The sequence below is a fragment of the Neofelis nebulosa genome, chromosome 12 (assembly GCF_028018385.1).
Source record: "Neofelis nebulosa isolate mNeoNeb1 chromosome 12, mNeoNeb1.pri, whole genome shotgun sequence".
Classification (NCBI taxonomy): Eukaryota; Metazoa; Chordata; class Mammalia; order Carnivora; family Felidae; genus Neofelis; species Neofelis nebulosa.
In genome coordinates this window covers 961,838-967,803 of record NC_080793.1, presented here as the reverse complement: position 1 = coordinate 967,803, position 5,966 = coordinate 961,838, and positions in this window count along the sequence as shown.

Here is a 5,966-nt window from a genome sequence, read left to right as displayed (position 1 = left end):
GTCTGTGTCTCACTCGAGTGTGCGACAACCCTCGGCTGTCTGTCACACTGCAGAGGAGCAGCTGGGGGCCTTGTGGCGTGCCGGGGTCTTCCAGGGTGGGCTCTTGTTCAGGGTGATCGGGCTGGGATGCAGCGCTTTCTTCCGAGGGTCCCAAACAGCAGTATCTCGCTGACCCACTGTCTCCTGCTTAGCCTTACTGCCAGCTTCCAGGGAGCCCGGCGGCCCTGAGGCCGGAGAACCGCCGGATTCACCGCCCACTGCCCGCCAGTGAGGAAGGGCAAGTCACCCGGATGTGCTGGCCGGGGAGGAGATCGGGGTCCAGCTGTCCTTGCACGGATTTCTGGCCAGTCCTGCAGCGTGCGGCCCCTGCCCGCAGGCCTGCCTCCGCTGACACCACCTCGTCCTGCGGCCCAAAGGCTAGATCGTAACGACACTAGCTAAAAGTTCTGCTGCGTGCTACCAATTCCGGATAACGTCAGTGATAAAATACCGCTCAAGATACCTCTTGACTTAAGCCCAAGTGGGCAGACTTCGCATCAGCACACTGATGGAGACCTATCTTTGGACACGCGCTGCATGCGTGCACACCAGCTACAACTTTGTTTCTAGCGGGATCTCCTAAAGCTTGGGTGCACCGTGTTTCCAGCCCCGATGGGATTGTGTTGTCCTGCGTTTAAACAGAAAACCAGACCACATCGGTGCAGTCACTAATGCGCTTGAGTTCTTTGAGTCCTGTCATTCCGGACGGCCACTTGGGGTTTTCATTTGAATTCACAGTTTTTCAGCAGCAGAGATGTCCGAAAGCCACTAGGATTGCTTGTGGTCGAGTCACAATTTCCAGAAGGTGGCGTAAAGTGGGATTCTTATGACTCTTTGCCAAATGTATCCTGTTTCAAGTTCCCCCTAATCTGTGGCTTCGAGCGAAAGAAAATTACCCAAATTAAGGTTAGTAAAAAGTTGGACCAACTGTGCGCAAAAATAGACAAATACGGCTGGGCTGTCTCTTGAACGTGAGAAGAAAAAGCAGACCAGCCGTGACAAGTTTATCATCAAATTTGCAGATATTGAGGCGGAAAAACGGACTGGATTATAACATCAATCACTGCAGCAAAAAACCTGTACGTTGGTGTAAGTATTCCCTTGCTCATGAAAAAATACAACAATGTAAAGAAACTTCTAATTCATCATTTTTTCCTTGTTTGTATTTTTTAAATGTTTATTTATTTGTGAGACAGAGCGTGAGTGGGGGAGGGGCAAAGAGCGAGGGAGACGCAGAATCCAAAGCAGGCTCCAGGCTCTGCACTGTCAGCACAGAGCCCGACGGAGGACGAACCATGAGATCATGACCTGAGCCAAAGTCGGACGCTTAGCCGACTGAGCCACCCAGGCGCCCCTATCCTTGTTCGTATTTTCTGTCGAACGTATTTCCCTTTCTTACCAGCATGATTGTTTACGTGAGGTTCAGCCAAGGAACATTTGTACTGCTTGCCATCACTGAATATTCTTCGGTTCTGTGCAGGAGGGAGATTAAAAAGGATCCAACCAGTGTCCGGTTCCCCAGCAGGCCGGGAGGACCGGAAAGGCCCGTGTGCAGGAGGACAAGGCAGGGAGGTCACCCTGCGAGGGAGCACGGGCACCGGGGAGCGACTCCCTTCAGCCCCGGTCAGCGTCAGAGGGTAGGACCACCTAGACCAAGCGGGGACAGGGCATCGGCAGATGGTCACTGGGAGAGAGAGATGCCAGCTGGCTGGAGAGGGTGGGGGCTGACAGGTGTGGCCTGGGGTCTGGGGAAGCAAGGAAGGACGGTGGACAGGTGGGAGGACCAGGGTTGGAGGTCCCATTTGGGCTGAAGAATGTTGGGGTTCAGGGTTACAGCTGAACAGGGGAAGCCCCACTGCAGAGGGCAGCAGCGGTGGGCCCAGGAGAGCCCACTGTGGCGGGGTGGAGAGACCCTGGGAGGGCCACTTGGAGCCTCCCAGAGACGGGGCTGCGGACCTTGGCCGGGTGATCAACTTGGTGGGTGCGAGTGTGAGCAAAGCCACCTCACGGTCTGCACGTTTGAAATGAGGCAATCAGAGCAAGGTCCCTGGAGAGAGCAGGTGCTCGCGGCGCCCTCAGGGCCCGGGCTGCAGTTCCGGCCGGGCCCGGCAGAGGGCGGCTGCGGACCTGCTGCTGTGCCCGTTGGGGAGGGGCGAGGTGGGCCAGGAGGAGGGCGGTGGCATCAGGCTCCAAAGACGGCCCTGGGGACCCGAACTCTGTCCAGCCATTAGTTACCGGATCGTGCCTTCATCTATCCAACAAAAACGAGCCAGGAACTGAGCCCCGAATGTGGCCAAAGGGACCACTGCCAAACAGGGACCCATATCTGGGGAAGAGACATACGACCTGATTTGAGTTACATGGGATGTGGGGAGGAGGATCCCTCTTAACTCAAGGCCACCAGGAGAGGGACTCCTCTATCTGGAGACCTTCTAAGGCCTGCAGAGGGCTCAGGGGGTTGCCAAGTGCCTGGGAGAGGAAGGGAGCTGGTCCCGGTAAGGGCCTGGCTGGTGCAAATGCCCTGGGGCTAGACCTGCCCAGTGAGCAGAGGCTAGAGATGCCCCGGGCAGCCTGGGCTGTTTTTTGTTTTTTGTTTTAAGGTAATCTCTATGCTCAAACTCACAACCCTGAGACCAAGAGTCTCATGCTCTCCTGGATGAACCAGCCAGGTGCGCCCAGACTGGGCATTTTAAATTCTGCCCGTGAGGTTGTGGCCTGGGCCTTTGGCTCTGGGGTATGGTGTGGCATTCCTGTTCTGAGGTTGGCCGGAGGGAGGTGGGTGCTGAACGGAGTAGGGAACCCCTGCGGAGTGCGCTTCCGGGTGGGAGAATCGGGGGTGATCTTTGTTTTCTCCGTGGTACTTCCCTGTGTTTTCCAGAGCTTCTGAAGTGACCTTCTGTTGCTTAAAACACACACGGTTTTCAACTGGTCGTATCGTCGGGTGGGTTTTAAAACGTGGGGTGGTGTAGAGTGAACGTGTCCCCTCCTCTTCCCCCCTCACCACTCTTATGACTTTCTGCGCCTCTTTCCAGGTCTACAGGGAATTGAGGTGGGCGTGGAAGCTGTCGCCCGCCTCTGCTCCCAGAGGACGCTGTGTTCTGCACGTGTGGGTCACCACGAGCGACTTCGGCACGGGGTCACTGCTGGGGGCCAGCCCTGGGCTGACCCTTTGGGATGCCGGCTTCTCCTCCTCCTCTCTGCAGCTCTGGGACGCCCCCGCCCTGCGGCTGTCAAGTTAGCACCAGCCTCACCACCCGTGCGTTTCTCCTTTCTGAGGGGGTTGCCCTGGGAGAGGGACTGTGGCAGGTGTGCACTTTGTTGGAGGGGGCGGGGGGCGCCCCTCCCGACCGGCCTTTCTAGAAAGGTTCTGTCAGATGACGGTACAGTGAGAGCAAGACCGACGTCTTTCGGAAGCTGCCGCCCAGGGGGAGCCTTCTCATGTCTGAGAAACGAGACAGGACAGAAACTGGGCTGTGTTTGGTAAGGGAGCCCGTCCTTAGTGGGGGGCCTTTCCGCTGGGGACAGTGCTGGGCACAGGAGGGACCTCCCGTGTCCGGACCCCGAGCGGGGGCCTGGGTCAGCCCTCCTGCCTCAGGCTCCACACGCACGAGCCCGAGTAAAGGACACGAGGCCTCTGAGAGGAGCAGCCTGTTGGGAGAGGAGGTGCCGCATTCAGAGATGTCCCTGGGCACAGACGACCCCGTGGGAAAGGAGAACAGAGGGGCTGCCTGCCCTCTGGAGCTCGGGCCATCGAGTGGAGTGAGTGCAGGAGTCCAGAGACTCACTGGCAGCCGATGGACCCTCCTGCCCCGGAGCAGCGAGTGTTCACCGCAGCACGAACCCCAATCCGCAGCCGGCCCATGCCTCTCTCTGGGGGGCGCTGAGGTCCATGACGGTGGCCTTCTGCGGCCTCCCAGACCCCAGCCTTCAGGGAGCAGGGCGAGCACGGTGCGGGCCTTCCTGGGGCTGCTTGGGGCTGTCCCGGGCCCTCCCTGGGCCCTCCCACTGTGGCTGCCTCGGGTGGAGTTTTGCTTTCTTTTTGGCAGGAAGGAACCTGAGTGGGAATCCCCTGAGCCGCCCGACGACCAAAGTGACTCACCCCTTTCCAGCAAGCCGGGACTGAGGTGTCCCCAGACCGAGCAGGCCGGTGGGGGCGGGTCGGCCACTTCCCAGTCGGGGCTGGGCCAGGGCTTCCTCCCCCTGTTCTTGGCGCTGCAAGCCCCAGAGGCCTGCTTTCATCAGAATCCAATGTTTTAAAAACGTGTGTGTGAAAATCCTTGGGAACAGCAAAGTCTAAAAGCACCTTCAGGCTAAAACCACTGGCAGGTGCTTTAAGATTGCTCAGCGCTTTGGGCACCAAGGTCTGCAGGGGGTTGCCTGCCCAGGAGGCAAGAGCTTGGCCGGGGAAGTCTCTCCTGGACTCTGGGGCCTCTCTCTCAGGCTTCTGCGCTGTCCCCGATCCTGGAAGAGTGAGGTCTGACAGTCTCCAGAACCTGCTGCAGAAGGTAGCCAATTAGGACAGCTTCCTGATCTTACCCTTAAGGAAGGGGGTGGGGGTATACCGCTGCAGGTGAACCTCCTCTTTACAACAAGAGCCATTTCCTGCCGGGCAGCTGGTGGGTACACAGCTCGGCCTTGGCCTCCCAGACGCCAGGAGGAGCTCACTAGGTGGCGGTGATGGGACTTGAATGAAACCTCCACTGAACCCGTAGTTTGGACGGGGAGTTGCCTGTGGCAAACTCAGCCTGGAGGCTCACGGAACCCGGCCGCTATCCGAGCTCTATCAGAGGCAAGACAGCCTTGCTGCCGCATCCGAGGCTGTGGCATTTTAGAAAGGGGACTCCAGACCGCACTTAAATCGAGTAACTTCAAAGCCAGCCTTTTTTTCGGTTTGGACTGTTCCCGTTGCCCAGATGAGCCCCTCAGAGCGGGGGTGCTGAATGTGCTGTGTGACTTGGGGGAAGGAATCTCACCTCTCTGAGTCTCTATTTCTTTTTCTGCAAAATGGAGTGAGCAGTTGCCACCTCTGAACACTGGCATGAGACAAAACGAGATGTTTGTCACATATTTGGCAAAAGCTGTGTTTGGTGAGAGATAATCCGTTTTATCCCAACTGTCCTTTGGCACATCAAGAAACAGACTGGCCTCAGGTCACACACGTGGAGGACGTGATGGGGTCAACATTCGTATCCCCCCTCCCCCCGGCGCTGCCCCCCTTTTCTGCTAAGGCCACCGCCTTGTTTCTGGATGCTGCGTGTTCCACATTTCCATGTGTCAGGAGGCCCTCCGTTTTTGGCTTTGTTTGCTGGTGAAATTCACACAACATAAAATTCACCATTGAAATCATTTTAAAGGGTACGATTCAGTGGCATTTGTACATTCATAATGTTGGGCAACCATCGCCGCTATGTGGTTGTAGAACATTTCACAACCCCGACAGCCGACCTTATGTCCTTCGTACTCTTTAAGCGAGCAGGGTGGTTTTTTAATTTTTTTTTTTTTTTCAGAGTTGTGACCCAAACCGGGGCCCAGCTGTGAGCAGGACTCCGGGGAGAGGGGAGGTGCCACCGCCGTGCCCGCGGCCCGGGCTGACCCTTCGCGGGCATCGGCCAGGCTCTCAGGAGGTTAAAAGCACGGAAGACCTTCGCGCAGGCCGGACCCGCACCGCACAAGAAGCACACGACGCCCGGCACCCACCTGCTCTGCTCGGACAGAGCCTGGGCTGGGCTCAACTTAAGTACCCACGCAGCGGCGGCTCGGACCAATCGGCGCCCGCTGCGGCTCCGGCGCGCTCCTGGTTGGGTCCCGTGTCAGTCTGTCAGGGGGGCGGGCCAACGCGGAGGGCGGGGGGAGATAACTGGCCATTCGGAGCCAGCTGCGGCTGGCTGAGCGCTCCTGGTAGGGCCCCGCGTCAGTCAGTCAGGCGG